This window comes from Aquarana catesbeiana, linkage group LG01 (assembly GCF_042186555.1).
Source record: "Aquarana catesbeiana isolate 2022-GZ linkage group LG01, ASM4218655v1, whole genome shotgun sequence".
In the NCBI taxonomy this organism is placed as follows: Eukaryota; Metazoa; Chordata; class Amphibia; order Anura; family Ranidae; genus Aquarana; species Aquarana catesbeiana.
In genome coordinates, this window is record NC_133324.1 from 879292108 (window position 1) to 879319394 (window position 27287).

At 42.4% G+C, this 27287-nt stretch overlaps 1 long non-coding RNA gene across 2 annotated transcripts in view; it reads left to right on the plus strand.

Annotated features, from left to right (window-relative positions):
• The window catches only part of LOC141125218 (uncharacterized), a 33969-nt gene extending 13513 nt beyond the window's left edge, over positions 1 to 20456 (plus strand). The window contains exons 1-3 of one of the 2 annotated variants that reach the window (XR_012241373.1): positions 3943 to 4104; positions 15534 to 15807; positions 20240 to 20456. This is a non-coding gene — a long non-coding RNA (uncharacterized lncRNA). Of the gene's footprint in view, positions 1 to 3942; positions 4105 to 15533; positions 15808 to 20239 lie in introns of those variants that run through there. The other variant, XR_012241375.1, reaches the window with a different exon arrangement.
• Positions 20457 to 27287: the final 6831 nt, after the last annotated feature.

Consider the following 27287-nt stretch of genomic DNA (forward strand, 5'->3'; position numbering starts at 1 on the left):
CCTTGCACTGCAGGCGCAGCCCACTTTAAAGGGTAACTCCACTTTCGTGGGGGAAAAAAATAGTAAATAAAGAAAAATAATATAGCAGATATAATTGTGACACTAATCATTTTGTAATTAAATGTTATTAAAAATTACCTTTCCTTTTCAATCTGCAGCTGTAATTTTCTGAGAATACATTACAATATGGCTACCTGGAGTTTTCTGTACACAGAGTGTGTACTGACCACTCCCCAGAAACATAATTTCCTGCTTGTGTGATTGGCTCACCAATTTTCCCAGAAGTCTGCCTAAGATACAAATCAGATTTCAGGCATCACCTGCAACATAAATGTAATTTTTGAGAGATACTTTCAGTAGGAACCCATCTAAAGGGATGCAGGCCCAGCAGATTTCCTCATTAGTGCCCTGCAGCTCCACACCTGACAGTTAATTATGAAACCACTCCCATTAGACCCACTCAAAACAGAAGCACAGAGAAACACACAGGGATTTCTTCAGAATAACAAAAGGTAGGAATCTGCAACAAAGGTTGTTAAAATCCTTGCAATGTACACTGATCACCCAGAGGGGAATGTTTTTTTCTCAACAAAAGTGGAGTTATGCTTTCTGGAGTTGTGCTTTAAATATGGTACAATGTAATTACGTGCTTTTTCAAGCTGTTAGTTATCTGACCACTAGATGGCAGCATGCACACATACATTAGTGCAGGTAAAAACCAAGTTTGAATTTGATAGGATTAGGATTGGCGCTAGTCACTATGTACCAAATTGGCCAACTCCAGTACCCAGGTCAGTAAAAAGGGTCTATAGTTCACAGCAAGCGTGTTTTGTATTTATTATGAGAACGAGAAACCCACAGCAGGTCAAATACACTTACCAGTGAATGCTGATTGATCTCAGAAGTGCTTCCAATAAAGTCAAAATGATTCTATTGATGCAAGTCCAAAGTTCGTCAACGCAAGCCCTTGCGCACATATACAGTATATATATATATATTATATGTATGCATGTACTTAATCATTTACATGAACAAATTATCAACATGCAGGTGAAAATTTTACATAGAAACATAGAAGAGTCTACCCCATTTTTTTTTTGTCTGAGTATAGAGCTAAGTTCGTCCCAAGCATGTTTGAATCTACTTACTGTTTACTGACTCATACCCCTGCTGGGAGTCTATTCCAAGCATCAACTACTCTTTCAGTAAAATAATACTTTCTAAAATTCGTTTTGAACTTTCCTCCTGCTAGTTTGAGGTCACGTGGATATATAAAAGGGAACTCCTATTTATCAGTTGCAGCAAGCAGATCTCTCTTTCCAGGCAACTACTGTTTTTAAAATACACTAGAGGGTATATTCATAACAATAAAGTTTGATAGATAAATGTGGCAACAAGCATTTACCCATCCTTCACATACACTCACCGTCCACTTTATTAGGTACACCATGCTAGTATTGTGTTGGACCCCCTTTTGCTCTCAGAACTGCCTTAATTCTTCATGACATAGATTCAACAAGGTGTTGGAAACATTCCTCAGAGATTTTTTAGTCCATAGTGACATGATAGCATCACACAGTTGCTGCAGATTTGTCGGCTGCACAATTCACCACATCCCAAAGGTTCTCTATTGGATTGAGATCTGGTGACTGTGGAGACCATTGGAGTACAGTGACCTCATTGTCATGTTCAAGAAGCCAGTGGTGAGATGATTTGATCTTTGTGACATGGTCCATTATCCTGCCTGAAGAAGCCATCAGAAGATGTGTACACTGTAGTCATAAAGGGATGGAAATGGTCAGCAACAATACTCAAGTTGGCTGTGGTGTATAAATGATGCTCAATTGGTACTAAGGGGCCCAAAGTGTGCCATGAAAATATCCCCCACTCCATTACACCACCACCAGCCTGAACTGTTGATACAAGGCAGGATGGATCCATGCTTTTATGTTGTTTACGCAAAATTCTGACCCTACCATCTGAATGTCGCAGCTGAAATCGAGACTCATCAGACCAGGCAATGTTTTTCCAATCTTATATTTTCCAATTTTGGTGATCCTGTGTAGATTGTAGCCTCAGTTTCCTGTTCATAGTTCACAGAAGTGGCACCCGGTGTGGTCTTCTGTTGCTGTAGTCCATCTGCTTCAAGGTTCGATGTGTTGTGCGTTCAGAGATGGTATTCTGCATACCTTGGTTGTAATGAGTGGTTATTTGAGTTACTGTTGCCTTTCTATCATCTTGAACCAGTCTGCCCATTCTCCTCTGGCCTCTTTTTATTCAAATAAGAAAGACACACATGAAGAGTTTGCTATTAAACCTTTCATCACGTGCTCCACTGAGGGGGTTGTTTACCTGCTCCAATGCCCTTGTGGGCTTCAGTATGTGGGCAGGACTAAACGCCCCCTCAGGGTTAGATTAAATGAACACGTGACTAACATTCTCAACGGTTTCCCCAAACACCCGGTGTCCAGACATTATTCGGAAGTTCATGATAGAAATCCGGATAAAACTGTCTTTTTGGGCATTGACAAATACACACGCCCCTGGAGAGGGAGATCTTTGGTGCGAGGAATTTCTCGTTTAGAAATGGCATGGATTTTCAAAATTAAATGTTATACACCATTTGGGATGAATGTTGAAGTAGACCTAAATGCTTTTATTGATAATGCCTAATATTTAGTTCCAATGTTAACTCGATGTGATATCTCAGCGTTAATGAAGGATCTCTTTTTTTCTTGTTTTCATATTCAATTTATTTTTAATATTTTTATAATTCTTACACCTGCCCATATTTTCTATAACTTCACATATTTTGTTTTCTATTTATATATCATTTCATTGGTATATGATATTTACCTTTAATATAGCGTTCGGGAGTAATGGCCCTTACTATCCATAGATACTGTTAAATAATATATTCTCTATGCTTAATTTACATCCATAATTAAATACATAATTTTTGAATTTATAGAGATTATTCCATTATTTTTTTCACTTGAGATTATCTAACCTCCTTTCTTCATTTAGTTCTGCTTTTTCTTTTGTTGCCACAAGAGGGCAGAGTGTCGTTAGGTAACTCGCTTAGTGCTTTTATTGAATGCCCAGTCTGTCTGACCCTTCATTAATGTTAGATTTTTTGATTGGGCCTTTTTACATATATTTTTGTTTTATATTTTTTTAATTAGTCTTATTTCCCTACAACAAACAATTTACATTTATTATTTTAGATGCTTTGTAATATAAGTGCAGGATTCAGTCTTCCTTTTTTCCAATATGAGCTGTGATTAGAGAAGCGGCTTGTATGTCTTCCTTCCGCTGCTGAGATCTCAGAACGAGGCATGGTTTGGCTGTGTACTATTTAGAGCGATGACTCAGAGCGTCGCCCGTTCCCCAGACGACGCCATTTGTGGTGAAACGTACGTCGGGAGGTTGACGCTCTGACGTCATCGCCATTTTCAGTGTGGACGGGTGCTCGCTATGCCGGCCGGCTGTTTGCTGTACTTTATTTTACTCATGTGAGTTTTTTACCTTATTCGAATAAACCGTTTTTTTTATCAGTATTACATTATGGCCAGTTTCTTTTTATCTACATGCTTGAGATAGGTCAATTTGGAGTCCTTGCTGTATCCTTCGGTTCATGCTGCAGCCGGTCCAGAACGCCAGTTGGATCTCTCACACTGTTATTGAACACAAGCTGTTGTTGGTTTGCCTTGCGGTAAGCGCATTATTTGCCTGGTGGTGGATCACGGAGTGTGGTGTGGTATATTAATACTGAACACAAGCTGTTGTTGGCTTGTCTTGCGGTAAGCGCATTATTTGCACAGAGTGTGGTGTTTCATCTTCACTACAGAGTGTGACAGCGTTCTCTTTAGGGTTTTTCCTTTTGCTATACTCTTATGCACTTGTGTAAGTTTTCTACCTTCCTCTATTTTAACCAGTTTGGCAGTATTACACTATGGCCAGTTTCTTTTTATTTACATGTCCATGAGATGGAAGTCTGGTGCCCTTATTGCATCCTTTCAGCCGTGGTGTATGCAGCTTAAGTGTACCATCTGGATTCTCTATATCAAGATGTGATACAGGCTGGTGTTCGCTTGCCTTGTGGTAAGCGCAATTATTGTGTGTTTGTGGATACTGTATGGGGTGTTACTCATATTTTTCACCATTGATTTTGGTTGGGATCACCCAAGGGTCTCTTTTGGACTGATTTCAGATCATCACCCCACAATTTAAATTTATTTTTATCTACTATATATGGACATTCATTTAGATTCACAGATATTATATATGGACACTTTTGGTTGATCTATAGATACATGTGTAAATCCATATAATTTTCTACATTTCAATTTTCAATCATTTTGAATGTTTTTGCATTTATATACGTACTTCCTAACGGAAGCTCTCAATATTACTTCACGTGTTTTACTAGTGATTTAGTGCGGTTATTTCTTTCTTATTTGGTATTTTGGTGCACATCTCACTGTTTAACTGCTGCTTTTTGGGGGGTTTAGTTTTTATGGGTAGCGCAGTATTTTTTTGTTTTTTATGTTTTCTCTTTTTATTCAACTGTAGCAACAATGAAAATTCAGGAGTACAATGGAAAATGTTTTTCAAATTAATACATTTTTAAATGAAGTTTTCACTCAGGAAAGGCCATTCACTCCAAAAATTGTACGAACCTTCCTTTGAAAATCGACTAATGTATGGCCAGCTTAACAGAGTGAGCCAAGGTTCAGGTCTACAAAGGTCTCCGGGATCCCCAGCCTTATGCAGGGACCTCTATGCACCCATTTTTTTGTATTACTGGGTTTACCTTAAAGTGGATGTAAACCCGAAATTTTTTTTTATCATACTGTAGAGTATAAGATTTCCTATCATTTGAGCCCAGTCTTGCCACACAGAGTTAATTCAGCTCTGAGCAATCCTCTTTTACTGTTCAGTGAGAAAAATCTTGACAAACTGAGAAAAACTTTGTCAAATCCTCCCCCTTGCTGTGAGTGACAGGTGATTTACATATCTTGTGCACTAGCCTAAGACATGCATTATTTTTTAATTCCCTCCCCCACTCCTTTCTTCAGCAGCTCTGCAAGGATTGGCTGTTCCACACCTCAGCATGATTTGGCATGCTGAAGTCATGTGGTTACTTTCCTGTCTTTTCACTGGATGTTAGAGATCATAGCAGAAGTTCAATGTTAGAAATACACAGGAGAAAATGCATATTGACAAGGGGAGTGTAGAGGTGGGCGGGGAGTCTACTGACATCACGACTCCACCCACCGAGCTCCAGACAACAGACCCACCCACAGAATATGCAGTTTTTCGGGTCTCATAACAGACAGAGGGGAGACATTTGACAGGTAAAGATACATGCAGAAGGCATGTATATCTTTATAGATAACCCCTATTGCAGTAGTTTATAAAGGATGACATTGGGTTTACATCCACTTTAATGTTTTTATCACACAAGCAATGAGACGTGCAAAAAATCACACATTGCATTTGGGAGTAGATTGCCATCCCCCGCACTCGTCTGACAACTGGGGGACGTCTCCATTCCATTGTACTCTGAGTTGATAGAGCTTAGCAGGGGGCAGGCATGCTGGTGGCTGAAACCAAACACCTATCTGCCCCCACTATCTCCTCTATGTAATTAAAGGCAGGAGGGCGGCCAGAGAGCAGGTCCAGTCTTGTTTTTACAACTGGTCATTGGTCTGTGCTTGTAACCATTGTTTGTATTGATAAGATTTCTACAGAATGAGATTCCAACAAGTTAGCCCTTCTCTGTTTGTAAATTAACAAACAAATTTGAACCTAAATTCTTGACACTTTTGATTAAGCCAGCCATAGATGGATCATCTCTGCTGAACCGGCCAGGATTCGATCTATGCATGGGTAGGCTGGTTGTACTGAAGTTGATCCATCGATTGACTTCAGTACAAACAGTGTGTCAGATTTTTGGCTTTACTATAGTCACTAGCTGTAATCATATTGAGCTTTCCCATGCAGCCCCCCCCCCCCCCCAAGGCAGAACACAATAGCACTGCAGGAGGGATGCCCCCCTCAACCCTGAGGGGGGAAATCGAGTGATTTTCTTTCCTGCAATCCGTGGTTGCAGGAAAGAAAATCAAATGATCTATGACCTGCCTTAGTTAAGCTACATTTTTAGTTAATTAGGTTGACTATGTATGGGTAGGCTAATGCTGGCCAGAGATGGGTTTCTTTAGTACTTTCATATTATTATTATTCCCAGATAGCAAGGATAACTTGCCAAAAATGCGTGGCAGTGTTGAATTGAACTGTTAACTTGCTGCACATTTTCACTGGAAAGTTGTACACATGTAGAGCACTTTAAGGTCAAGTTCTAGTTGACACTTTTCCAATTTGAGCATCTGTGGGGCATCCTCAAACAGAAGATGGAGGAGCGCAAGGTCTCTAACATTCACCAGCTCCGTGATGTTGTCGGAAGAGGACCCCAGAGGCAACCTGTGAAGCTCTGGTGAACTCCATGCCCAAGAGGGTTAAGGCAGTGCTGGAAAATAATAGTGGCCACACAAAATATTGACACTTTGGGCCCAATTTGGACATTTTCACTTAGGGGTGTACTCACTTTTGTTGCCAGCGGTTTAGACATTAATGGCTGTGTGTTGAGTTATTTTGAGGGGACAGCAAATTTACACTGTTATTCAAGCTGTACACTCACTACTTTACATTGTAGCAAAGTGTCATTTCTTCAGTGTTGTCACACGAAAAGATATAATAAAATATTTACAAAAATGGGGCAGCACAGAGGTGTAGTAGATAGCACTTTCACTTAGCAGTAAGAAGGGTTTGCTGGTTTGAATCCCAACCATGACACTACCTGCCTGGAGTTTGCATGTTCTCCCTGTGCCTGTGTGGGTTTCCTCCAGGTACTCCGGTTTCCTCCCACACTCCAAAAGACATGCTGGTAGGTTAATTGGATCCTGTCTAAATTGTCCCTAGTACGTATGAATGTGAGTTAGGGACCTAACTCAGTACCTATAATAAATAGATAAAAATGTGAGAAGTGTACCTTGTGAGATACTGTATGTATGTATGTATGTATGTATGTATATATATATATATATATATATATATATATATATATATATATATATATATATCCTGTAAATACATAAAGAGAGAGCGAAAAATATATATTATATATATATATATATATATATATATATATATATATATATATATATATATATATATATATATACCGTATATACTATTATGGATATTTTATGGTGCTAGTTCCACTGGGTTTGTACACCAAATTTGGGGTTCTTAGCACTAAGTGGCCCCGAGATATGGACCCCAAAATCGGTCAACTGTGTCCACCTGCAGCAATGTCATTTCGGGACCCTTTGGGTTCAGAGACCCCAAATTTTGGCTGCAGCTAGGGGGCATCTAGGAACCCTTAACTACCGAGCTTGAAGTTCAGGGGACCTATGGCTGCAAATGGGCACAGTGAGGCTGCAAATGGGCATTGATGACCCTCTTTTCCACTTACAGTAGCTGTGTATTTCTCACCCTCATCTTATACTCGGGTCAATAAGTTTTTCCCATTTTTTTGTGGTAAATTAGGGCCTCGACTTATACTTGGATTGACTTATACTCGAGTATATACGGTATATATTTTTTAAATCTTTTTATTATAAATATATATTATTAGATATTGATAGTTGTAGTTACTGCAAACATTGATGGCAATTCAATTTGGGTGCAATGCAGTCAAGTATTCAGTAGATAAATACAGTAAGAGCTCTTTCACATGGGCAGCAAGGGGGCAGTAAAACAGATGGCTGTGCTGGGGTGTTACCAAACCCCCATCCCCCTGCCACCCACCCAAATCCTAATAATACAGGAGGATAGTGCTGTACACATGATGCACCTGTGACACTTTGCTTCATGGCCGTGACTCCACCTGTCAAATTTGCCCATTGAGTTCAATGGGGCTGCTCCACAGCCGCAAGACAAATGCTTGGTTTGTAGTTGCAGGACGGTCAATGTGAAATTGCTGCTATGCAAGTCGCTCTTGAAATCGCCAAAGGTAGTGCAGGAACTACTTTTTCAAATCGATGTGGCATGGCAAAGTCGGTGTCACACCGATTTGAATGGTGCGATTCCTGACAATAGTAAAACAAAGGATTCGCCCTGGGACTTTAAATGAAGTGGGTACCGTTTCCGCCAGTAAACATAACAGTAGTAAATACAGTATATGGTTTATTCAAGTAAAATTGTTTACATGCATAGCTAACACCAACAGTTGCCAAAAAAATATATAAAACAAGAAATATTGGTACATGGATGTAATAGCAGTCATAGTACACGGGCATCATACTACCCGACTAGTTTCGCGAGATCCAGTTCGCTCTTCAGGGGTGGATGTGTGTAACATTGTACCTAAGATAAAAAAGTATATAGTTGGCAAAATGGCACAGTATTAGTTATAAAGGCACAGGGTAGGAGGGGTTGTGGGTCCCCATACTCACCACTGAGCTTGACCATGGCTACAGGTGTGCGGCTCCAAGATAGCGGCAGCAGGTGCCTCACCAGGGAGCTGAGGGGGCGAAGTCAGATGAGACCCCACCAGGGGCCAAACGGCAAGCAGGCATGGCATAGGTCTAGTGATGTAACCCTAGAGACCTCGTTAGTTCATAAAGAGTGTAGGCTGTAAACATAAGTATGTTTGTCAGGCATCTAAAGTAATAAAGTAGAATCAATAAGTACTAGCATGAAGATATATATGCATGAAATGAGAGGCCTGGACCAAAAGATGGTAGGGAACATGGAGATGGGAGGAAACATAGGATAACAGAGGGATACTAACAGGTGCAAAGATAGAAAAGAAAAGGAAGTGAAAGAGGTGAACTGTGATTGTGTAATAGTAGGGTAGTGATGTATCCCTACAAACCTCATTAGTCCATAAAGATTATAGGCTATAAACATGAGTATGTTTGTCAGGCATCTAAAGTAGTAAAATCAATGAGTATTCACATACAGATATGTATATATAAGTAAAAGGCCTGGGCCCAGAATGGTAGGACAATGGAGATGGTGGAAAACATAGGATAGCAGAGGGATACTAACAAGTGACAAGATGAAAAAGACGGAGAGGAAAGAGGGGTGGATTGTGATGGTGTAGTGAGATGTGTGATATCAAAAATAAGTTAAAAAAAAAAATAAAAAAATAAAAATAAGTGCTCAAAAAATAAATAAAAATGAATAAAATAAATAAAGCTATGTATGAGGTATGCAAGTATGCCTAAAGGTAACAAGTATCAAAAGGTGAAGATGGTAAATACCTGAGTGTGGTGAATATCTTGAATATAAGAGTAATAAGACACAGCAGGCAACCTATAGGGATGGAAGTGTGTTACTGGGGACACCAGACCTTTCTCTTTTTTCTTTTTTCTTTGATTCCTGACAATAGGGTGCAACTTGTCATGCGCTCCAATGTGAACGAGGGCTAATTAATGAATGATGATGAAAGTCATTACTAAACTGGCTATCCTGTGGATATATAGAATCTCTTCTCTATAGTAAAGAGTAGGGATGAGCCGAACACCCCCCGGTTCGGTTCGCACCAGAACCTGCGAACGGACCGCAAATTCGCACGAACGTTAGAACCCCATTGACGTCTATGGGACTCGAACGTTCACAATCAAAAGTGCTCATTTTAAAGGCTAATTTGCATGGTATTGTCCTAAAAAGGGTTTGGGGACCCGGGTCCTACCCCAGGGGACATGTATCAATGCAAAAAAAACTTTTAAATACGGCCGTTTTTTCAGGAGCAGTGATTTTAATGATGCTTAAAGTAAAAAAAAAAAAAAAAAAGTGAAATATTCCTTTAAATATCATACCTGGGGTGTGTCTATAGTATGCCTGTAAAGTGGCGCATGTTTCCCGTGTTCAGAACAGTCCCTGCACAAAATGTCATTTTTAAAGGAAAAAATCTCATTTAAAACTGCTTGCGGGTTTAATGTAATGTCGGGTCCTGGCAATATGGATGAAAATCAGTGAGACAAACGGCATGGGTACCCCCCGACCATTACCAGGCCCTTTGGGTCTTGTATGGATATTAAGGGGAACCCCGCACCCAAATTAAAATAAGGAAAGGTGTGGGGCCACCAGGCCCTATATACTCTGAACAGCAGTATACAGGCGGTGCAAACAAGACAGGGACTGTAGGTTTGTTGTTAAGTAGAATCTGTTTGTAATTTTTAACGGGTACATTTTTAACGTGTTTAGCTCCAGCCAAAAAATCTTTTTTAAGCTTTTTGGAAAACATAGGGAAGGGTTATCACCCCTGTGACATTTCTTTTGCTGTCTTTCCTCCTCTTCAGAAGATTTAACCTCACTTTTTGTCCCAATGACAAATGTTTTTTGAAAATTTGGGGTTTTTTGTGGAACAAGGATTGGAAAGCATCAGTGGAAAGGAGAAATGTTTTTCCCATATTAACTCTTACAGGAGAGAATTTCCCTTCCTAGGGGTAGATTTCATCTCACTTCCTGTTGTCTCCTTCCGTTTGCAAGTAGGAGTCGTTTGTAAGTTAGATGTTTGAAAGTAGGGGCCTGCCCTATATACTCAGCAGAAATTTGGGCCTTAGGTGTTGTTGTGGCCACAACACTGTAAGCCCTCACAGGGCCCTGCTGTGAAATATTAGATTGAGAATTGTAATTACATGCCCCTGTTGAACAAGGGGAGAAAAATTGGGCCTTTGGTGGTGGTGGTGCTGGTGCCACAACACTGTAAGTCCTCACTCGCTCTTGGTGGGTGCAGAAATGGGCCCTGCTGTGAAATATTAGATCAAGAATTGTAATTACATGCCCCTGTTGAACAAGGGCAGAAAAATTGGGCCTTAGGCACTGGTGCTGGTGCCACAACACTGCAACCTCTCACAGATACTCTAGTTGGAACGCAGAAACGAGCCCTGCTGCAAAGTATTGCATCAAAAATTGTAATTACATGTGCTGAAAAATTGGGCCTTAGGCACTGGTGGTGGCGCCCAGAACCAAAAATGTTCTTACAAGCTATCAGCGTGATGATTGAGGAGGAAGAGGATAATTACTCAGGGATAGTCACTCAGCATCAGCATAGGCAGTCTTTGAAGTGATCTGAGATTTAAAAAAAAAATATTCTGTTACATCAGCATCAGGTGCTTGGTAGCTGGTGGTGATCCAAGACTGATTCATTTTTATGAAGGTCAGTCGATCGACCGAGTCGGTGGACAGACGCACCCTGTGATCGGTTACAAAGCCTCCAGCAGCACTGAATGTGCGTTCCGAAAGAACGCTGGATGCAGGACAGGCCAGTAGCTCAATTGCATACTGTGCAAGCTCTGGCCAGTGATCCATTCTCAAGACCCAGTAACCCAGAGGATTTTCGGTGGGAAACGTGTCCAAGTCAGATCTTGCCCCTAGGTATTCCTGCACCATATAAAACAGACGCTGGCAATGGTTGCTGGAACCGATCATACCTTAGGGCTGCGGACCAAAAAATTGTCTGAACGCATCAGTCAGACGACCACCTTCTCCACCGCTCCTTCTTTGACTGACCGAAGCCTCAGCAACACGTTGTCCAGAAACAGGAGTTTGTAACCTCCCAGTCTCTGGGAACAGACCTTTCTGCAAGGCCTCCCCAAGATGTTTCATCCTCTGCGATGGCAAGATAAGGTCCGCAACCTTACCCTTGTAACGTGGATCAAGGAGGGTTGCCAGCCAGTATTGGTCCTTCTCCTTGATACCACCAATACGAGGATCCTTACGCAGGCTTTGCAGGATCAGGGAGGCCATGCAGCGTAGGTTTGCTGAGGCATTCGGTCCGGAGTCCTCCGGGTCACTAAGGACGACATGGTCCGCAGCCACCTCCTCCCAGCCACGTACAAGTCCATGTGTTTCTTGGGACTGATCCCTTAAAGACTGCTGCTGATGCTGAGTGCCAGGCTCCACCTCCATACTGACACAATCTTCCTCCTCCTCCTCCTCCTCTTCCTGTGTGATCGGCGGGCACGCAGAAACACTGTCTGGATAAAGGGGGCCTTGAGAGCTAAGGAAGTCCTCCTCTTCCTGCCTCTGTTCTGCCTCAAGTGCCCTGTCCATTATTCCACGCAGCGTGTGCTCCAACAGGTGGACAAGGGGGACAGTGTCACTGATGCATGCACTGTCACTGCTCACCATCTTCGTGGCCTCCTCAAATGGGGACACGACAGTGCATGCATCCCTGATCATGGCCCACTGGCGTGGGGAAAAAAAAACAACCTCCCCTGACCCTGTCCTGGTGCCATAGTCGCACAGGTACTCATTGATGGCCCTCTGCTGCATGTGCAGCCGCTGCAGCATGGCCAACGTTGAGTTCCACCTTGTGGGCATGTCACAGATTAGGCGGTTCTTGGGCAGGTTAAACTCCTTTTGAAGGTCTGTCAGCCGAGCACTGGCATTATATGACCGGTGGAAATGCACACAGACTTTCCTGGCCTGCCTCAGGACATCCTGTAAGCCCGGGTACCTGCCCAAGAACCGCTACACCACCAAGTTAAGGACGTGAGCCAAACAGGGCACATGGGTTATTTGTCCCTGTCGGAGGGCAGAGAGGAGGTTGGTGCCATTGTCGCAAACCACCATTCCTGCCTTAAGTTGGCTTGGCGTCAACCACCTCTGAACCTGCCCCTGCAGAGCTGACAGAACCTCTGCCCCAGTGTGGCTCCTGTCCCCCAAGCACACCAGCTCAAGCACCGCATGGCATCTTTTGGCCTGCGTACTTGCGTAGCCCCTTGAACGGCTACGGAGCACCGCTGGTTCCGAGGACAAAGCACAGGAAGAGGCCATGGAGGAAGAAGAAGAGGAGGGGGTGGAGGATAGAGGTGTGTCACAATCATTAGCATTTTGGAGGCGTGGTGGTGGAACAACCTCCAACACTACTGCACCTTGTCCTGCATCCTTCCCAGCTGCCAGCAGAGTCACCCAATGCGCCGTGAAACTTAGGTAACGTCCCTGTCCATGCCTGCTGGACCATGAGTCAATGGTAATATGCACCTTACCGCTGACCGCCCTGTCCAGCGAGGCATGGACATTGCCTTCCACATGCCGATAGAGAGCCGGAATCGCCTTCCGTGAGAAAAAGTGGCGTTTGGGTACCTGCCACTGAGGAACCGCACATTCCACAAACTCACGGAAGGGGGCAGAGTCTACCAACTGAAAAGGCAGCAGTTGAAATGCTAGCAATTTTGCCAAGCTAGCATTCAACCGCTGGGCATGTGGATGGCTGGGAGCAAACTTCTTTCGGCTGTGCAGCAGCTGGGGCAGGGAAATTTGCCTGGTACAATCTGACGTCGGTGTACCAAAAGCAGATTGTGAGGGGGACATAAGAGCGCCGGCACCCGAGGCCATTAGATACGCCAGGGAACCACACGACTCGGTCACACGAACTGTAGCACGATTGGGTAAGCACTTTTTTGCCTTGCTGGCTGTTCTCCCTCACTCTCCCTCGGATCATACCTATACTAAGTTGACACATACATATTTTTATCCTCTAGCTTGTTTGATTGGTGTGTCTATTGGCTGCAGATTGGCTTTTTTAGCCACAGTATCCCACGCTCGTTTACACTATTGGTGAGTGTAAATCTTTTTACATTTTGATTTGTCACCTGCTACAGTTGTATTGCAACTAGCGCTGCCTACTTACATTTTCTGGATATCATTATGTGGCACAAAAATGTTACCCCTTCCTCTTTCCCTCTCTTACCATTTTAGTGACACTCCTCATTCCATAATTGAACTACTCTTAATATTGGCTATTCTCCGATGTCCTGTCTCCCAATTTGAATATTCTACGTGTAAGTAAAATTAGAGACTATGTTAGTCCAACTTGAAATTTCTTACTTCAATTGATATATGGTCCCCAGGCCCAGCTACATATACGTAACTTTGCCTGTATATATCTCTTTAGGTATATTCTCCGTCAGGTCTCTCTTACTGTCCCCTGCAGCTACCTACTTTGATCTCTATTTCTGAGGCTCTGTTTCAGAGGCATGTAGCATCTATCCCCGGTGAACTGCAGGTAATCCATCCTAGATAGCCTGTTTTGGGGCATATCTGGCACCCTGTGATGTGTGGGGGGGCCTGTAGAGGCCATTTTGGGTGGTGGGGTATAGTCTTCCTAGACGGCTCGCAAACATACGGTGACATGTGTGTATATATTTATTATTTTGTATCTTAATGTATCAATTGCTCCAAAATATTCATTGACAGCTATGTCTTTCTTTATAGAAAACTCTGTAGCTTTTTAGGTATCAAACAACTGTCCTTGAAGAAGCCAAGACTGGCGAAACATGTCGGACATCTGAATACCCACTCACAGAACTGGCCGTCACAATCATCAGGCCAAGTGATGTGAAATATCTCTTGCTACAGAATTGATTTTAGAAATTTCCTCGCACACCTCGTCTATGTGACTGTTATGTTTACATTTTATTGAATGTTGTTAAATAAATAGAATTTTTTATTCTTAAATATTGTATCCTGTTTCTCTTGGCACCGCCATAATCCCTATACTTCTTCCCCCTCCAAACTGAGTTTCAAATTACTGGGATGAGGTGTCGTATCACACCAAGGGTTGCTCAGCCAAACTCCTAAATTTGAAGGCTTTCTTGATTTCTATCTTGAAATCTTAGTGTTTTAATACACTTACCCTAGGCCGAGCTTTCCCTTTTACATCTATTTCTGTGCCAAGACAAACATTTTTTGTTTTTTCTATTTTTGATTGATATTTTTCCTCATCTGTCCTTTCTAATTTGTAAATATATGGATCTATACCTTAGTGCAATTTAGGTTAACAATAATTATTTCTAAAAATTTCCCTTTGCTGTTTCCTTTGAGGTCATGGCCGACTTTTGTGGGGAAGGGTGGGAGGATCTCATGACTAGAATTCAAACGACTCATACTACCTCAAATGTCCCAGATACTGAACTAGACAAATACTTTATCAGGTTTCAACGGCTATTAGAGAAGAAGGCTCGTGTCTATTGGCACAAGGTCTATTTCGAAAAATATGTTGATAATAAGATTGTTCCCTGGGGCCTAAGAATTCAAACATTCCCTAATATTAAAAAAATCAATGATCCCTTAAAAAAGGCTTGGGAAGACAATTTACAAATGTGTTCCTTCAATATGATCCGCATGCTCTGTCAGGAGTATGACAAGGAACTGGAGTTGCTAGACATCTCCATTAATGAATGGCTTACTGATCGAGCTGCTGATGTGTCCTCCCCAAGGTTTGCCCAAAGGGAGAAGGATCTCCGCGCTCACCGTGAGGACTACACAATTGACATAATTAATGCGAAAGAGAACAAATTCCTGCGGGACAAACTTGCCCATACAAACGGCTATGCTTATAGATGGGATGGTAATACTCCTAAAAAACCTTTCACTAAACCGAATTCTGACAATGTACCTAAAAATAACACTGAAATACCTAATGTTTTCTCCACTTCTTTCTCCTCCAGTTCATCCACCACCTACCGTGAACTTTCACAAGACGGAATCCTCAAAAAAAGAAAGAATGAATTACCCACTTCCTCTACAGACTCTATTCGACGCACTTTTGGAACCACTAATATGGCCAAGCCCCTAGGGGCCCGCCCCAAAACTACGAGCACTTCTACTCCACTTGCACGAGCACTACCACAGCCACCCCCCACTTCCTCTCGCACTGCACAGTCGGCACTTCCCACGACCACTCCTGCAACACTTGCTCTTCCTGCCCCCACCGGAAGACGGGTAAGTGAACCTACTTTAATGACTATGTTCCCTACAGCCTCTCAGGCTATTGACCCTAAGTTGGCTCCCATTTTTTTATCCCAAGACTTGGACTCAACACAGAGTCCAACAATGTAGCACCTACCGTTTCTAAACCACAACGCACCTTGGATCTAGATGTGGTGAATCTTTCCTCTTTTCCTCTAAGCAAACATCAGACAAAAGTTCTACAATTAGGTCTCACGTTCTGTCCTTCAGCCGATTTTAACAAATTTCAATTTATCAAGGATATACAACTATTTGCAAGAAAGCTGATGTTCAAGGTTATCTTTGATAAATCTAGTACAAACCAGACAGCAGACCCAGTACCTGAAAATAGTGCCCCTACAGCAGCCGAAATTCAGGCTATTGAAGACTTACTCTCCTTGAAGAAGGAGGTACAGAAGATGAATGTCTGTGGGAATCTGACAACCACGGCATTGTGGCCTCTGGAGTGTCCTTTCCCCCCCCCCGTTATCCTTCAAACCGAAATCTACAAGTTTTCCCAATCTTTCTGCAAACCCCAACATTTGGGCCTTTGTGGAACAGATTGGTAAAACCATCAAAGAAATGGATCTTTCTACCTTACACTCTTCTAATTTATCTTGTGCCGAGAGACAGGCCCTTAAATCTTTGCAAAATCACAGTGGCTTGGTTATAAAACCCGCCGACAAAGGAGGCAATGTGGTTGTCATGGATGTTGCGGCGTATGAAATCATGTGCCGCAACATCCTTGACAACCAGGACTGGTATAGATCTATTTCGCGTACACTCGTTGAAAACTATACTTCTGAATACTATGAGCTCATTTTCTCTGCCTATCAGAGGGGAACCATAGACATTAACACCTGGAAGTTTCTTAATGTTCATAATCCAAGAATACCTACTTTCTACGCTCTGCCTAAATTGCATAAGTCGCTAAAAAACCCCCCTGGACGTCCAATTGTGTCAGGATGCTCAAGTTTGACAGAAAATGCTAGCGCCCTTGTGGACAAGTATCTAAATCCACATGTACATGCTCTCCCTTCCTATGTTCAGGATACGGTGCACCTCCTCCGTATTTTGGAGGACTTGCAAGTTCCACAGGACACATGGTTGGTTGCACTGGACGTTGAGAGCCTCTATAACACAATACCGCATAATGTTGGCATTAAAGTTATTTCCAAATTGTTGGAGGATAGAGGCCCTAAATTCAAGGCATACAATGATTTTGTGGTCGATCTTCTATGCTTTATCCTAACACGGAACCATTTCCTATTTGGTACTTCCCACTTCCTCCAGGTGCAAGGCGTGGCCATGGGCACGAAATGTGCGCCATCCTACGCCAACTTGTACCTGGGGGGGTGGGAAAAAGACTTGTTTTCTAATCATCATTTGGCTGATTTCCTGTGCCACGTGATTTCGTGGCACAGGTATATTGATGATATCCTTTTCTTTTGGTCTGGTACTCGCGAACATCTCACGAGATTTGTAGAGATATTGGCTGTTAACTCATATAATCTCAAGTTCACAATGGAGTGTAGCCAGAGAAGGATTACCTTCCTTGATCTGGAAATACGAGTCGATTCCAATGGAAACATCTCTTCATCCCTGTACCGTAAGGAAACGTCAGGGAATACTATCCTGCATGCTAACAGCGCTCACCCTAAACCATTGCTAAAGAGTATCCCCTATAGTCAATATTTACGGATTAAACGAAACTGTACGGACGAGAAGGACTTTCTAGTGGCCGCACAGGACCTGTACGAAAGATTAAAAAGAAGAGGTTACAGCCAAAAATTGTTGAAACAGGCTTTCAACAAAGTAAAAAAATTAGATCGGAAAAAATTGTTGCATACTATTAAGAAGAAGGACACTTCTCAGTCGGTCCGACTTATTACTCAATTTTCCCAACATCATAATGAGGTGAGGAATATTCTTCAACAATATTGGCCCCTCCTTACAGCAGATCACACTATTAAAAAATTTATTCAATCTCAACCTCAAATTACCTACCGTCGTTCCCCCTCGTTACGGGATAAAGTCATAGCGAGCCACCATGCACCCAAACTAGAATTTTCTTCATCAGTGACCGGCATATTTCCATGCGGTCACTGTGATATATGTGAGTTCATTTATGATGTACGCGAGAAACCGCTTCCGAATGGTCAAAGACACAAAATCAAACATAAAGTCACCTGCCAAACCACCCGCATAGTTTATCTTGCTACTTGTACTTGTGGCAGTTACTACGTCGGCAAAACTAAACGTCAGTTCTGTGTCAGGATTCGTGATCACATTAAACCTTTATACAAAGGTAAAACTTCTACATCTATCAACCGACATATAGCAGTACACCATGACTTTAATCCCCATGTTGTGGGATTTACAGCATTGGAACACATCCCTACGCATATTAGGGGTGGAGACATTGACCAAAAATTACTGCAATTAGAAACCAAGTGGATACACACCTTGGATGCCACCAGACACCCGGGGCTCAACGAAGGCATTAGTTTCAAGCCTTTTTTGTAGGTCGGCTGTTTCTCTCCCCATTTATTTTTCCCCCCCTTCTCCTCCCCCTTCCCGATGGGATTGACACAGCCCACCTTAAAATTATGGTCATTTCTCATATTTATATTTATACTTATATTTATTTACGTTATTTGCTTTTGTACTTTGTATATTCCTCCCTAGGTAGCTCCTTCCCACTCTAGATATTGGTCCTGACATCAAGTTATGGCATCCCTTGTCCCCTTTCTTATCTTGTATATTCCCTTTTGATACTATCCAACCTAATTCAAAGAGATAGACTTATGTAGTACCATTGAGATACTCTTAGTGTTTCATTTATGTTTAGATTGTTCCATGTTGCCATACCATCAGCTGTTCTGCCTATATTACTTTATTATTACGTGTGTGTTAATTTGCGAGCTGTCTGGGCGACCTGTGTGGGTACATGCCGGGGACTAGGTTTTCTGTACCTTTTCCTTTCCCTTTTCTAGCCTTGTGTGCAGGCGCCCCCTACATATTTTCCCCTTTGCCCACTCGTCCCCGGTCTGTTCCTACCGATTCCCCCATCCCAATATGTCCCACTTACACCCTGCCTCCATGGTTGCCTCTCTTCCCCTCTCCAGTCTGTCACCCGTTGCGGCTAACTGTCCACGGGTCCCTGCATCCCGGGATGGTTTTGGTGCTGTCTCTGGTGTCACTAGCCCCTTTATATGAGATGCATCTTAGCTGTATGGACACCCAAGGGCACTGGTACGTCCTTTGCCCGCCCCTGCCACTGCGCATTGGCTCATTTTTCCAACTTCCAGGTATCTCGCTGCCTATTGCGGCATTGTATACTGCGCAGTGTCTGTGATGTATTCTTACATCACCATGGACACCACCGCTGGGCCTTCTGGACCTTGTAGGACCGGATTGACAGCGGGTGGCGCATGCGCAGTGGCCCCTTTGTCCGCTCACGCGCACGGTGACGTCAGACGCCGCTCGTGTGAGGGGGACATAAGAGCGCCGGCACCCAAGGCCATTAGATACGCCAGGGAACCACACGACTTGGTCACACGAACTGTAGCACGATTGGGTAAGCACTTTTTTGCCTTGCTGGCTGTTCTCCCTCACTCTCCCTCGGATCATACCTATACTAAATTGACACATACATATTTTTATCCTCTAGCTTGTTTGATTGGTGTGTCTATTGGCTGCAGATTGGCTTTTTTAGCCACAGTATCCCACGCTCGTTTACACTATTGGTGAGTGTAAATCTTTTTACATTTTGATTTGTCACCTGCTACAGTTGTATTGCAACTAGCGCTGCCTACTTACATTTTCTGGATATCATTATGTGGCACAAAAATGTTACCCCTTCCTCTTTCCCTCTCTTACCATTTTAGTGACACTCCTCATTCCATAATTGAACTACTCTTAATATTGGCTATTCTCCGATGTCCTGTCTCCCAATTTGAATATTCTACGTGTAAGTAAAATTAGAGACTATGTTAGTCCAACTTGAAATTTCTTACTTCAATTGATATATGGTCCCCAGGCCCAGCTACATATACGTAACTTTGCCTGTATATATCTCTTTAGGTATATTCTCCGTCAGGTCTCTCTTACTGTCCCCTGCAGCTACCTACTTTGATCTCTATTTCTGAGGCTCTGTTTCGGAGGCATGTAGCATCTATCCCCGGTGAACTGCAGGTAATCCATCCTAGATAGCCTGTTTTGGGGCATATCTGGCACCCTGTGATGTGTGGGGGGGCCTGTAGAGGCCATTTTGGGTGGTGGGGTATAGTCTTCCTAGACGGCTCGCAAACATACGGTGACATGTGTGTATATATTTATTATTTTGTATCTTAATGTATCAATTGCTCCAAAATATTCATTGACAGCTATATCTTTCTTTATAGAAAACTCTGTTGCTTTTTAGGTATCAAACAACTGTCCTTGAAGAAGCCAAGACTGGCGAAACATGTCGGACATCTGAATACCCACTCACAGAACTGGCCGTCACAATCATCAGGCCAAGTGATGTGAAATATCTCTTGCTACAGAATTGATTTTAGAAATTTCCTCGCACACCTCGTCTATGTTATGTTTAAATTTTATTGAATGTTGTTAAATAAATAGAATTTTTTATTCTTAAATATTGTATCCTGTTTCTCTTGGCACCGCCATAATCCCTATACTTCTTCCCCCTCCAAACTGTGCAGAGCTCGCAAAAAAATTACTTGTAGGTTTAGCTGGACACTGTGAGCAGGACGCACCGCACTAACTTGTAGGTTTAGCTGAACACTGTGAGGTGGACGCACCGCACTAACTTGTAGGTTTAGCTGAACACTGTGAGCAGGACGCACCACACTAACTTGTAGTTTTAGCTGAACACTGTGAGCAGGACGCACAGCACTAACTTGTAGTTTTAGCTGAACACTGTGAGCAGGACGCACCCCTCTAACTTGTAGGTTTAGCTGAACACTGTGAGCAGGACGCACCCCACTAACTTGTAGTTTTAGCTGAACACTGTGAGCAGGACGCACTGCACTAACTGTAAATAGCTGCCTGACTGTGGTACTAATAGGATCAAAAGAACACCAGCAATTTTCTTCAGGTAGCTGTAAATACTGTAACAAGACAAGCCTGCCTGTCAGTAAGAAGATAACAGGAACGGATCTAGCTAAACTGAATACAGTGTATATATATATATATATATATATATATATATATATATATATATATATATATATATATATGCAACACCTGGGATGCATATATATACACAATACGCTGTAAGTGCAGCTAACTGACTGACTGTTCTGCCTAATCTATCTAACTCAAATCAAATGACACTGTCTGTCTCTCTCTCTCTCTCTATGAACGCCGGAACACACACTACACAGGGCCGCCGTGCAGGCGGCCTTATATAGTGTGGGGCATGTGCTAAATCCCCATAGCCATAATTGGCCAAAGCCTCCTTGGTTTTGGCCAATTACGGCTCTCTGTTCAGACGGTGCTGTGATTGGCCAAGCATGCGGGTCATAGTGCATGCTTGGCCAATCATCAGCCAGCAATGCACTGCGATGCCGCAGTGAATTATGGGCCGTGACGTGCCACACGAATTTGGCGCGAACGGCCCATATCGTTCGCAATTCGGCGAACGGGCGAACAGATGATGTTCGAGTTGAACATGGGTTCGACTCGAACACGAAGCTCATCCCTAGTAAAGAGGAAGTTGCTGGGCCGCCTTGTGTTGTTCAGCCACGATTGCCTCCAGGAGCAGAAGTTCGCAGTTCTCCATCGAAGTAGCTGTAAACCGAATTACAAAATCTCATGTAATTCTTAACATGATACAGTCATGAAAAGTCATTTTAATATTTTTAAATGTACAGATTTTTTCAAAATAAGACTTGGTGATCCTGCCATGAAGGTCTTTGTTCAGACACTTCCTGCATTGAGGTGACAACAGTCTATACCTTTCTCCCAACTGTTTTCATGTGTTGTCACCTTGTCACAGGAACTTCCAATAGGGACAACAATAACCCATGCCGATACACAATGATGACCTGGCATGGTCCACTGTTGTCACCATCAGGAAGCCCACTTTGAGTGAAGAAGATATGCAGCATCTGCTGGTGCTCACTCATGTAGGAAGTGACTGCAAAGAGGCTTGAGGGGATCAGCTGCAATGAGTTGCAAAAAATGCTAAAAAAAAAAAACGGATTAAAACAAGTATTGTATATAAAAACAATGGGAATAGCTTATGGTATATAGTGATAGAACAAACTAAAAAGCATCCAGTTAGGGTTTCCAACTACTTTAAGCACATAACATCATATATGTCTATAAGCATGTTTTTGTTGTTTCGGTTGTTTTTTGTCACACATGTAAGCTTTACTTTTTTATCATTTCATTGTGAAACTCTTTCCCCAGACAGTTTCACTGTGATGAAATGCTGACTGTAGAGTGTATGTGGGTGTCTGGATGGGCAGATCACATGGGTGGATGTGGATTCTTATTATTGCTGAATGTTGTAACTGCCTTATTATTATCACATGTCACATCAATGCTTCAAGAGAACTGATATAGTGTCCAGGCTGCTGTAATTTACCTAGGCTGGAAGAATTTGTTGAATCATCTGTTAGGAATTGGAGCTTATAAAAAGAAATAGGCGTTTCTGGCAGGACCTTTCTGATATTAGTACAGATCTCCGAAGACAGCAGATAAATGAAACGCTGTATTTGCAAACTGCTTGATTTGCCATACAGTGGGTATAGAAAATAATCGGCCCCCTTTAAAACAATCACATTTTGTTGCTTTGCTTTTTTTTTTTTTTTTTATTCAGCTATAATTATTTAGTGCAACTTATACAAGTGAAAGGTATGTAGCTGGGAGCGGACTACGGTTATCTGACCTCTGCAGACTGTCTATTATTATCCTAGCCTTGTTTCTATATCCCCCTAGTGCTGGATTTAAATCTGTGACATCATTTCCTAAACCATAAAGGGAGATGTAGTTCCTGAGTAGGCTTTGCTGATATTGCAGAATTGACTGTGCACCTCATCTCCCAGAAGACTGCTTGCACCCAAGGAGGCATACCTCCCAACATTTTGAGATGGGAATGAGGGACACCTACTAACAAAATATGTAGGCATAGGACACGCCCCCTGCCACACCCTCTTAAAGGAGCATTAACCAAAAAAAAGGTTAATTAAATCCACAAATGCTTTTTTTTACCACTACTATTCCTTTATATTGGCTTTTACATTTTCAAATACAGCCATTTAGAAATTGGATGAGAGGTTTGCACCGGGAAACACTTTTTGAAAGATGAAAAGTGCATTTTATATACAACTATATAGATCAGACCAAAATGAGGGACAAATGAGGAGGAATGAGGGACAGAGGGACATTGCTCCAAATCAGGGACAGTCCCTCCAAATCAGGGACAGTTGGGAGCTATGAGGAGGGATTGTGGGAGAGACTATCTAGGGATCTGGAGATCAGGCCCACGTAGAGTTGCCACCTCATCCCTTTAAACCCGAACACCTTTGAATTACACAGGTATTGAGGCTAATTAAATGCAGATAAGGCACCAAGTGAGTTTAATTACCACCTTAATCAGTGTAATTAATATGTGTTCGGGTTTAAAGGGATGAGGTGGCAACCATGGGCCCACGCTCTCTTGCTTTCTGGATCTGACTGTGTGTGCGCACCACGCTGCCACTGTGTCAGGGGATTGTGGCCTAGCGCGCGATCCACAGCCACCGCTCCAGACCCAGCGAGTTCAGCTGACGGCTGCTGAGAGAGAGACACCCTGCAGCAGCGTTGGACCAGATCGCTGAGTCCATAGACGAATACCTGTTTCGGCCTACCTGCGCGAGGAAGAATCGTTCGTTGGTCCCATCTAGAGATGTGAAGGCCCGGAAAAAAAAACGGAAATATTTGGAAAAAAAACAGTTTTTTTCCTGAAGTCTTTTTTGTTTTTTTCCAAAAAATAGGAAAAATTGAAAAAAAAAAATGTGGAATATTTTATTTTAACATGATGAATAAAATATTTTAAGACAGGGTGTTCAAATATTTTCCAAATCATTTCTAAAAAAAATGTATGATATCAGATTATTCTAATTTCTGTGCACTGAGTGAGGACAAGCAAGTCCTCTGTGTCAAACTGAACCCTCCAATGCAAGAACAGTGTGCATTTCTTCCTTTAGGAGGTGACGTGCTGCTATTGAAACAAGAACCGGTCAAACCTTACGTTTTTAGAAGTTCCTAATTGTGATGACGGCCAAAAAAGAGTAGCTGCAGAAGCAGAGACGGATCCTGACAATTTCAGCTCAGAAAATGATTCTGATTAAATGTCCATTGAAACTTAGTCCCACTCTCTTCTTAACACTTCCCCCATCTTCAATTCTTTTTATGAGAATAAGGGTTTTTATTTTTATTTATACCGTGGAGAGGAAATATAAAAATTGTTACTTTTGGTTTTGAAAATTGTTTTGTAGAGGCTTTTTGGCTGTTCCACATAAACTAGTAAGCAGTGAGATTGTTGCTCCCTTTGTTACAAATAAATATTATAAAAAAGTAAATTCTGTTTGTGATAATTGTTTGGCTACACTATATTTTTAATATGCTAGTTGTGATAATTTTATGCCAAGTGAAATTGTCCATAGTCATATTTTATGTTCCTAAAGTAACAGAATGACTTTCAATCGTAAAAAGACAAAAAAAAGGAGCATTTTTTTCAATTTTTCCGAAAATTTCTGTTTTTCCCCCAAATAAACGGAAAAAAAACATTTTTTTTTCCGAGCTTCAAAATTTCCAGAAATTTTACATCTCTAGTCCCATCAGGAGGCTTTAACCACTTGCCGACCGCCTCACGACGATGTACGTCGGCAGAATGGCACGGGCAGGCAGAATCACGTACCTGTACGTGATCTGCCTCCCGCGGGCGGGGGGACCGATCGGACCGCCCCCGGTGCCCGAGGCGGTCGGCATATCTCCCCCGGCGATCGGAGGTGAGGGGGAGGCCATCCATTCGTGGTTTCCTCCTTGCGATCGCTCTCAGCCAATCAGATCATTCCCCTGCCTCTGTGTAGTACACAGAGGCAGAGGAAATTATGTAACTCGTGTATAAAACTGCGCTTAGGGCAGGCCTATACGGCAAGAAAACACAGGTTGCCGCCCCCCTTACACAGAGTCCCCAAGTTAGGTGCTCTGTTAAACGTAATGGAAAATAAAAAATGGGTTTAATAGGCGCTACCTAAAGACCTAAATGTTAGGTCTGTACAGGGTTAACTTTAAAAGTACTTTATGATTCCAATCTTCTATATCTATGTGGCCTTAGATGTCGTGGAGTCCATTCCCCCCATAAGGTGAAAATATGGGGATGAGATAAATTAAATGGGTGTCACCACACTAATATATTGAGTAATGTGTGCAATAGTGGGACCAGTATACGTTTATATACCAATATGCCCCAAAGCGGAAGGTTACAAATAAGCTGCCACTACTGGAGCTGGGGGCTGTGTCTCAATAAGTGCATTTATCAACAAATTCCATGTCCTACAAACCAGCTCCATACATAATTATCTACATACAAACAATTATATAACCGCACATGAGTGTGCATCAGGGGGTGGAAGTGCTTACAAACCACTGTTAATACTGCATATATCACACCTGGATCAAACTGCCTTAATCACAAGCCATATGCACATCAATTTATGGATTGAAAATCACATAACGCATAGTAGTTCATATTATACAGTTGCAGCAGTTACATCTCAATAGAATATGATAGTCCCATATAGTAACACTAGGTCAAGTCAGGAATTCCCACAGGTGACTTTGGTGCAGAGATAGTTGTCTGGTGACTTTGGTGCTCCCCCTTGTGGTTGCCTACTCACCAGCTCCCGGAGCCCCTGCAGGAGTAATACGCCTGTAATAGATTATAGATGGAACTCTCTGCTTGCTGCTTGCTGCGGTAGGTGCCTTTGGTGTAACCAGCTCCCCGGACCCCTTACGGGAGTAGTATGCCTGCAGTAAGTTGTAGATGGAAATCTCCGCTTGTTGCTGTCTCCGATGGATGCTGTATGTCCTAGTTAGTGGAGGTATTGTAATCCCTCGTGCATCAAAAGATAACAAAAAGAGCTTCCATAGCGTGATAAAGTAAAGTCACTTTATTTTCTTTAAAAAACATGTATAAAACAAAGAGTGTAATATAAAAAAAATCCCAAAAGCTTTTGTATTCCTACCCAGTAGGTGACTGGGATAGGGTACAAAGATTCCTGACAGATAAACAAAGTAAAAAAGTAAAAAAATCACTCCTCTAGAGCATAGAGCGAGATGGGGGATAAAACAGCCAGACGCTGATGCAGCGTTCCACCCTCTCGTGTACCCGGAGGTGACGTGAAGAGCGTGATGCCGTCGTGCGCGCTTCATCACATGACGTCCTCAGCAACGGTATCACACTCCTGCATGTTGTGAACTTTATAAGGAGAGAGTGTCCATGTTTGACCCGCCCCTCGGGATACAAACAGCTGTTAGCATGTATATCTCCTAAGGGGCTACTAGTCAGATAGTTTAGTCTAGGATAGTTTCCCATCGGCCAGATTAGGAAGTCTATGTGTAAAGTGTATATTCCCATTTTAGCAAAATGAAATTAAAACAAGGATCATGGAAGCGCTCTCCACTAAAATATAACAAAAAACATACATTCATAATATATGCACTTAAGAGAACTGCCCCTGCTGGTCCATAAGTAAAAAGACATGTAAACCAGTCAGGTATATTACCCGATGTTATAAAGGGTAGATAGCAATACACCTGAAGTATAATTAAAATAAAAATTGATGCAATAAAATTAAGCATATAAATTGGATAAAACATAGAGTACAGTTACATACCCAAAATTATGAAATAGAAGATAACATAATAATACCAGCCACATTGAGGCGTCCTTGGACACCTAACAATAATGCATATATACCAAGAATTATAAAAGTATATTGATATAGATGTGTTACTCCCTGAGACATGGGGGACATATGGAGCCTAAAAGAGGGGAGGGGTATAGTGATGTCCATATCGTATGTAATTAACCAAAACTCCCTTGGCCCCCAAAAATAAAATAAAAAATAATGTAGAAAATATAAAAATAAAAGATAAAAAATATATAATGGATCTGGGTCCATATATGGTGGGTATCTACTCCGTAGAAAATTGAGAACGTACATTTCTGCATAGGGTCCACTTACTGGGTACCAGGGGCGTCGGGAGGGGGTGGCTAGGCGTGGCTGAAGCCCCGAATGTGACCCCGAAAAGCCCCGAGTTTCGGCCATTTATTTTAACATTATTAGCCCCCAGTCCCCCATGAAAGTGCGGCGCCGCACTGCGCATGAGCGGCGGCCGAAAGCGTGGCGCCGCACTGCGCATGAGCGGCGGCCGGGAGTCGGGGCGTGACGTGTGATGTCATGATAGGC